Genomic DNA, 9,216 nt, shown 5'->3' on the forward strand with positions numbered 1-9,216 from the left:
ATTTTTAAAGAGGCCAAAGTGCAATTTTACCTTTACTAAAAATGACCAAAATAGAAAATTTTTCATTTTAAGAGAAGCCGGGCCCTGCTAGCCCCCCTAAATTTGCCTCTGCCAACATGTATTAATAATGATAATTATATTTAAGGGAGAGATCCATTTACATTGTAGTTTTACACAACTTTTATAACATTTTCTATAATCAATATTTTAGCAATTCAACCATTAAATTTATTAATATAGTTGTATTTTTCATTTATATAAGTTTTCAAATTGATCGATATCTCTACCATATCAACCCAAAATATTGTCTTTATTAATATATATTTAAGGGTTGAATTTTTTTACATAAATCATATAGTTAGACATTTTAATTTACTCAAAACTTAACATGCATTGTCTACATAAATGGAACATAAAATAAGACAGTTGGATTGTTAAAATATTGATCATAGAATAAATTATAGAAGTGTGTAAAACTACTTGAGTTTACACCGATATAAGTGGATCCTCTCCTATATTTAATATTTAATATTTGACTTAATTTACTAAATTGTAAATCACTCAATGTTCGAATATTTTCATGCATTAAATCTTTATGAAGTAGTTTTGTATCATTTCGTACAATTTTGTACAATTAATTTTGTAACAATCTAACCATCGATTTCATATTCCATTCATATAGATCATGCATGTCAAATGTGACAAAAATTAAAAAAATTAAATATTTATTTTATGTAAAAAGAAACTTTCAACTGTTCAATAAATACTAGTACATACATTATTTTAGATATATGATAAACAGATCGGATCGGTTTGAAGTTTTACACGCATGACAAGTACAATTGTATTGATAAATCATAATTATAATAAATTATGAAAAGTGATTGTATTACCAACCATAATTTATATATCATAATTATAATAGTAATTAATATACTAATAAATAAATCTTTAGAACCAATATTATAATTATAATTTTAAAGTTTGAGATTTGTTATTTAAAAATATAGACTTTATATACGAAATAAAGTATGAAATTGATTAAAATAATAAGAATAAAGAGTAAATTTGTTCAATTTTTAGATTATGTCGTAATCTTAAATAATTTAAAAGGAATGTGTGGTATTAAGATTACACTCTATATTTTGACATCCGGCACTATTTGAGAAAATAAGATTATAAGGTAATCCGAATGTTTCAAATCCAAACAAGGTAATCTTTGACTAGAATGTGAGATTACAAGGTATAACGGAAGATAACAAAAACCAAATGCACCATTAAGGTTAAAATGTTCTCTTTTTTTACCATTAATATGTCTTAGACGGGTTTAGTAAGAAAGGGTTCAATGTTTTTAAGTAAAAATTTGAGTTTAAGTTCAGTAGATAGAGAAAATAGTGATAAAAGAGGTTTTACTCCCTTTCAAGGGTCTAACCCGACTTGACTTTAGATTTAATCAAATCCACAATGGCTATTGGACACCGAATGTTTTGTATTAAGAGGATTAAAATGTACAAACTATTTTTTAAAAAATATTAAGAATATTTTTCAAAAACTAGTTTTATGGAAATAAAGTGATACTAAAATTTGTTACATCCATCATGGGGATAGAAAAATATTTCACCTACAAAATTTTTATTTAAAAGATTGAAAAAAAATAGTATGAAATTATGATCTCATGTCATCCTTATTCCCTTTTTAATAGGAGAATGACAAATCAGATTTTTTCTCTTGAGTTTTAGTAGTTTTAATTGGATTTTAAATTTTTCAAGAGAAAAAAGTTGAAAATCAGGAGGATAAATCTGATTTGTCATTCTCCTATTGGAAAAAGATAAATGACGATATAGAATCAAAGTTTTATACAATCCCAATTAAATTGAAAACCATTAAATTTTTATTTTGAAAATTAAGTGGGTAAAATATACTAAAAAATCATATGTTTTAAAAGGTAATAATTTAACAAACTTTATTTTAATTTTAAATTTGAATTGACATCGTTATAGTTTCATCAATTAGAGAAATTTGTCAGAAATCAATGAAGAATCCATCCGGCTTAAGAAGTCTCCGCGTGAGGAATTTGTTGCATTGGGCGGGCAGACGAAGGACACCAGCCAAAACCGCGTAGACCCCACCCCAGTCATGAACCTTTCTTGTTTTTTTTTCCTATTCAATCTAATAATTTTAGAATTAATAAATAATATTAATACGAAACAATTAAATAATTAAAATATATGTCAAAAAACCCTTAAAATTGTAAAAAATTAATTCAACTTCTGTATTAAATTCGCATCTTATTAAGTTCCCAACGTTAATTAAAATAATTAGTTAAACTTCTCTGTTAATAATTTTCATCATTGACCATATTGATGGCCAAAATAAATTGACGGATCAATCAAATGGTGACATGTGGAGTTTCGATTGAATCTAATATTTTCTCATAAAATTTATAAAAATAAAATAAAATTATAAAAATATTAAAATTGATATAAACTTATTAAAGTTATAAAAATTATAAATTATTATAATTATTATAAAAATATAAAAATCTAATAAATTATAAAATTAATAAAAATATTTAAAATATTTCGAATTAAAAAAATTATTAAAATCCTTAAAAACAATAAAAAATTATAAAAATTATAAAAATATTAAAATTGATTAAATTTATAAAAAAATATAATAAAAAAAACATAAAAACTTGAACTAAACTGGTTGGGCTGAAATCGGAAAGCGTATCAGTCTGGGAAAATTTATTAGACCAGTTAACTTGGGAATCGAGCGGTTGAACTGATTTTTTATTTTTTAAATTTTTTTATCAAATTAAAATTTCATTATCCAACTATTAGCATATGTAAGAATGAAATATTTTGACCAATATTTTCAAAATCGGACCGATGGTCGAACCGGTTTGCCAATTCAATTGATCCGTTCATTTCAATTAAATAAAAATAAAATATTAAAAAATTGGTTCAAACATTCAATTTCCAAGTCAATTGATTTAATGGCTTTCTCCAAATCGATACCCTTGTCGACTTTGATCTAATCAGTCCAATCGGCTGATCTGGTCCAGTTCAAGTTTTTATGATTTTTTTATAATTTTTATAAGTTCATATCAATTTTAATACTATTTATGATTTTAATAGAATTTTAATACGTTTTTATAAATTTTTAAATATGTTTTATTACTTTTATAAATTTTATAGAATTTTTATGTTTTTGATAATATTTATAAGTTTATATCAATTTTCATATTTTTTAATATTTATATTTTTTATAAAGATTTTCTGTTATTATTATTATTTTTATGGGAAAAAAGTATTAGATTAAATCAAAAGTTGTCACGTGTCACAATTTGATTTGTCACGTGTCACAATTTGATTGGTCTGTCAATTTATTTTTACAGTCAATGTGGTCAATGACGGAAACCGTTAACGGATGGACTTAATTGATTATTTTAGTTAATGGTAGGGGGCTTAATTGAATGTGAATTTAATATAGGGGCTTAATTGATTTTTTTGCATTTTTCTTAAGGACTTTTATATATATAAGCCATTTATATACCGTAAATTACTAATATTAAAATTAATTTTGATATAAAATATATGTGAGGCAGTTGGAAATTGTGATTAATTTGTTAGCGAGTGACGACAAGTGAACACTGACAAAATTCAATAACGACGCTCACATGATTTGCAGTTAGGCTACCAGGCTATATAATTTTATGGGAAAAGTATTTGGTTAAATTTTGATGTTAGTCCCCATACTTTACGAAATTTGTGGATTTAGTTCATGTACTTTAATTTAATCAATAATAGTCTCTTTGTTTTCCGAACTGGTCAATTTTAGTCCTTACACTGTTCAAAATTAAAATTTTAGTCTTGACCCAAATAGTAACAGTTAAATTTAGTTGGTTCACTTTAATTACTAGTCATGCACTATGCGTATAATTGTAGACTTCATCCATATTCTTCAATTATATCATTCTAAGTCCCTACACTTTTCCAATTTTGAAATTTCAGTATTGATGCAAATGACAGTCGTTAATCCATTAATTGGAATTTTAGTGAGTAATATGTGGAAATAACAAACCGACTTGGTATTATACATATTATAATATGTTTGCCATATCATATTTTGAAACTAACATTATTTAACTTACTAAATTTAATAGTTATCATTTGGTGAGGATTGAAACTGTAAAATTGAAAAATAAAAGGACTAAAATGACCAAATTAAAATATAGAGACTAAATGTATAACTTTCAAGTATAGGGCTATTAGCAAAATTTAACCAAATTTCATATCCGAAATGCTTAGGTTGACTATTGCAATTGAAATCAAATGTCATTATGACATTTAAGAATAAACCAACTGTCAGAATATATGTGATTATATACCATTTATAATAATAACTTTATATAGAAGTTCCTAAAACCCTATATATAAAAGTCCTCCCAATGCATGGGATAGGTTAACTCAACAAGGGTATTTATAGTATTTAAGAAAAATTATTGAGAATTAATTAAGATATCGATTTTATTATTTTTACATGTATTTTAATTATTTTAAATTTAGTACATTGAGTCTTAGCTCGATTGGTATGAATATTATTGTCAATGTAAAAGGACGTGGGATCGAGTGCATTGAAACATATTATCCTGCTATTTATGGGTTAAGGAGGGGCTATGAGTAGTTTTAATCATTGTGTTAAAAATAGCAGATATGACAACAACTTATAATAAAATTGTTAAAAAAAGTATTTTAAATTTAATTAACTTTTAAATGTTACTATTTAATTATATATATGCATTCGTATATTTATATTATATTTATGTTATTTTTCGAGTTTTACACGTTTTTAAAATTTTTTGTATATTTTTATGCATTTGTGAATTTGGTGTTGTGTTAATGTTATTTGTTTTAATTATTTTAAATTGTTTAAGTCATGTATTAATTCATCTCACATTTAGTATAGCTTTTTCGAGTTGATTAAAAAAGTATATAATCTTATCGATAAATGTTGAGTATAGCGGCAAAACATGTTGCACTCTAAAGGAGAGAATTTATGTTCAAACTTTAGAGGCAACATGGTTGGAAAGAGTAACCATGAACCCAAAATGATTAGTTTTCATAAACCGTAAAATGAACATGAAAGATACCTTACTCATACTCCCAAATGTATATATAATTTTCATACATTAAAAATTGATTATATGTATGTTTTTAGGGGTGTTCAAATAGTCCGAATTACTCAAAATGTAAAAATCTTTAACCGTTAACCGAATTGAATTTTTTTCAAATACATTAACTGAACCGAAATATTTTGGTTAATTCGATCGGTTAACTGAATTAACCGAAATTTATATGTTTTTGTCTTTTAGTTAAAATAAGTATAAAACATATAAAAATATATTGCTAATGTTCATTTTTTAATAGTTAAAAATATATTATATTTAACACATTATTTATTTCGATTAATATAAAAATAATAGTTTAAAAATACATTACTAATAAAAATATTATATATAATATATTATTTATTTCGGTTAATTTAGTCGGTTCAAAATTGGGTAATTAACCGAATTAATTGATAACCGAAATTTCAAAAAATCATTAACCGACCTTCGACCGAACTAAATTTGGCCACCAATCCATTAACCGAATTAGATCGGTTTGGTTGATTAATTCAGTTTTAATCAAACTATGAACACCCCTATATATTTTAACACATTATGTATGCGTGTCATGTTTACGTTACTTTGATAATATAATATATTTTATATAACTTTTTCATAATTATTCAATTTAAAGAAATAGTTACATGTTAATAATTTGTTTATTTAGATTTTAATGCGTTTGGTATTTATGTCATGTACATCTAGTTTTGATGACGCCAAGACTACTCTTTTTTATATAATACCTACAACTACCTATAGTCTCTCACTAACCCTTAAATAGGAACCCACATCCTTCTGCACTAATAACAATATCGATGTCAATCGAACTAAGACTCAATCGACTATTATATCTTAAATTATTTCATATTTCTTATAATTTTCATAATAATTTAAATTTAAAGTTATTTACTTAAAAATTCCATCAACACTTACCACCATAATATTATATTCAAAAGTTTAATTTATTTTCCGAAGCGAAGGTGTATATTATAATTATATAAAAGTTAGTACCATGAATGAGCTTTGCCGATTTGAAACTTAGAATCATCAAAATTTGACAAATAACACCTATCTTACATCATAATGTGTGTGGTGGGGCTAGGGCTATTTATTTGATGCGAGTTTAAATCATGTTATTTCATTTTATTTTCGATATTGTATAAAAGTTTAATTTTAAATTTAATATTTTATGTTAATTAAGATATTTAGTCAATGCTTAACAGTAATAAAGATGGGATGGAATGTAAAATTATTTAGTACACTATCGGGTATGTAATATTATCTTATTTGATTCATTTAGTTGGAGGGTAAAATTTTACTATTTGGTTGATGGAATGTAAGATTATTCAAGAAACCTCGGGTATGTAATATTTTCTTATTTGTTTCATTTAGCTGGAGGGTAATTTTTTTATAAAATGTAAGATTATTTGAAAACACATTTTACTAAATTGACATTCTAACATTTGTTTTCCTTTTTATTGCTTCCTACACAGAAGTTGAAGCTTATAATATTTTATTGGCATAATGATAAATTTAGCCATCACCGTTTACATTTTCTGTCAATTTGGTCATTAATCTATTTTTGAGCTAAACTTAGCCCTTAACCTTTCAAAAAAGAGTCAATTTGTTTTCTTTTTAATGAAAATGATGACTAAAACATTAATTATTAACTTTGTTGCTGTGAACTTGCATGGGAATTCATGTGCACATCGTGCTAATATAACATCACTTGTCTTATATGTCACATCAATAAATAATTCAAATATTATAAAAATTAAAAATATATAAAAATAAGTTTATAAAAAATTAAAAAATTTAGCATGGAGCACACGAGATTGTCATGCGGGGTTATCGTGTTTAAAAATTAACATTTTAGTTAGTATTATATTATTAAAAAATCATTTCGACTATTAGTCAAAAGGTTTATGGTCAAATTTAACTCTTTTAAAAAATTGAAGGCCAAATTTAACTAAAAAAATAATGATAAAATTGACAAAAGATGTAAACATTAAAAACTAAATGGCATTATGTCTATTTTATTTTACTATTAAATGAATATATTTATTTAATAAACTAATTTCATATCTCTTTTTCAAATAAATAAATTAAAGTTGAGGAAAAGTGATAAGCTGCTAAGGCTTTTCTTTTAATCAAAGTGACAAAGGAAAAAAAAGAAAAATATATTTTTATTATTAAAACATATTACATGTTGGGACTTAAATATTAATTTTCCTCAACTTATAATAATAAATAAATATGATTGAAATATTACTTGAAGAATATATTAAATAATTAAAATTTTGATTAATCGATTATTGTTATTTTGTATTGGTTTAGAAAAACTGAATCAATGTTATTGATAATAAGGATAAAATTGTCAATAATGTCACATTACCAAGGGAATATAAGATTACAAAAGGAAGTTATGGGGTAAATGTACCATGGAGATCATATACTAAGAGTTAGATTGTATTTTGTCCTATTTACTAAAAAAATGAGCAAATTAGTCCTTATACGTTAGATCAAAGAACATACAAATTGTTTCTGTTAAAAATTCCATCGATTTCTACTATTAAAAATTGGTATGACTAACAAAATAACTAGACAGTTACACATGGCACGCCTCGTGTACCTCATTCTTGTTGGAACATTTTCACATATTTATGGTATCCCAATAACTATAAATGAATGGGTGTAATTAATCAAAAGATAAAACTTTTGTTCATTGGTCAAAAGTTATATCATTTGATTAAAAAAAAAAGAATTATAACTATTCAAATAATATTATTTGAATAGTTACAAAATTAAATGAATAAGTATTATTATTTATTTATTCATAAAGACACCTATTGAAAGATGTCTCTACGAAGAGACATGAAAATTCCTATAAATAGGAATGAGATTTCATTTGGAAATCATATCAACAAATTCTAATATTCTTTCTTTCCTTCCTTCATTTTCTAATATTATTAGATTATTCTATAAAGTATTACTGCATAAATCTTTTGTAGAAATTGAGATTTTTGTTATACATTGCTCAGTGCATAGTGGACTATTCTCGTCAGTGCAAAACGCAAATAGTCATTGGCTTCATTGTATCCTCGAGGTTAATTTTCTTGGAACTCATTTGTATATCGAAGGTAGGTGGGGGCGAATATAACCTTAAAGATAGTGGCTTGATACACGCCTTGGAGCCTATCCTATTTCTTCTTTTTCTGTTCGAGTTTTGATCGTGTGTTCAAGTTTTTCCTTACCGGAGTTTTGAACTAACAATTTTAAGGTTATATTTCATTATGACTACCACAACACATGAAAGTGGAACACTAAGGGAGTTGGCTTCCAAATTTGTTAAACTTGATCGGTTTGATGGTGGCAATTTTCGACGATGGCAGAAAAAGATGCACTTCTTATTATCAACTTTGAAGATTGCTTATGTTATGAATACTCTAAGACCTGAAGAGAATGAAAATGAATCTGTTGCTACAATCCGAGAAAGACAAAAATGGACAATGCTGATTACATGTGCATGGGCCATATATTGAATGGTTTATCTGTTGGTTTGTTCGACACCTACCAAAACGAGGTCACCGCTAAAGAATTATGGGAAAAATTGGAGGCAAGATACATGACCGAAGATGTTACAAGTAAGAAATTTCTTGTCAGTCGTTTTAATAATTATCAAATGGTTAATGGTCGTTCTGTTATGGAACAATTTCGTGATATTGAAAAGATGCTGAATCAATTTAAGCAATATGATATGAAAATGGATGAAATGATTGTGGTATCCTTCATAATAGACAAACTTCCTCTATCTTGGAAAGACTTTAAAAGAAGTCTAAAACATAAGAAAGAGGAAATATCTCTTGAGGCTTTGGCAAATCATCTTCGTATTGAAGAAAAGTATCGAAAACAAGATCAGAACCTAAATTCTGAAAATGCCAAAGTACATGTTACGGAGGAAGTACAGACTACTAAACCATTCAAGAGAAAGTTCAAACAGACTGATAGAGCACCTAAGTTCAAAAAGAAACAAAAGGACTCAT

This window comes from Gossypium raimondii, chromosome 10 (genome assembly GCF_025698545.1).
Source record: "Gossypium raimondii isolate GPD5lz chromosome 10, ASM2569854v1, whole genome shotgun sequence".
Classification (NCBI taxonomy): domain Eukaryota; kingdom Viridiplantae; phylum Streptophyta; class Magnoliopsida; order Malvales; family Malvaceae; genus Gossypium; species Gossypium raimondii.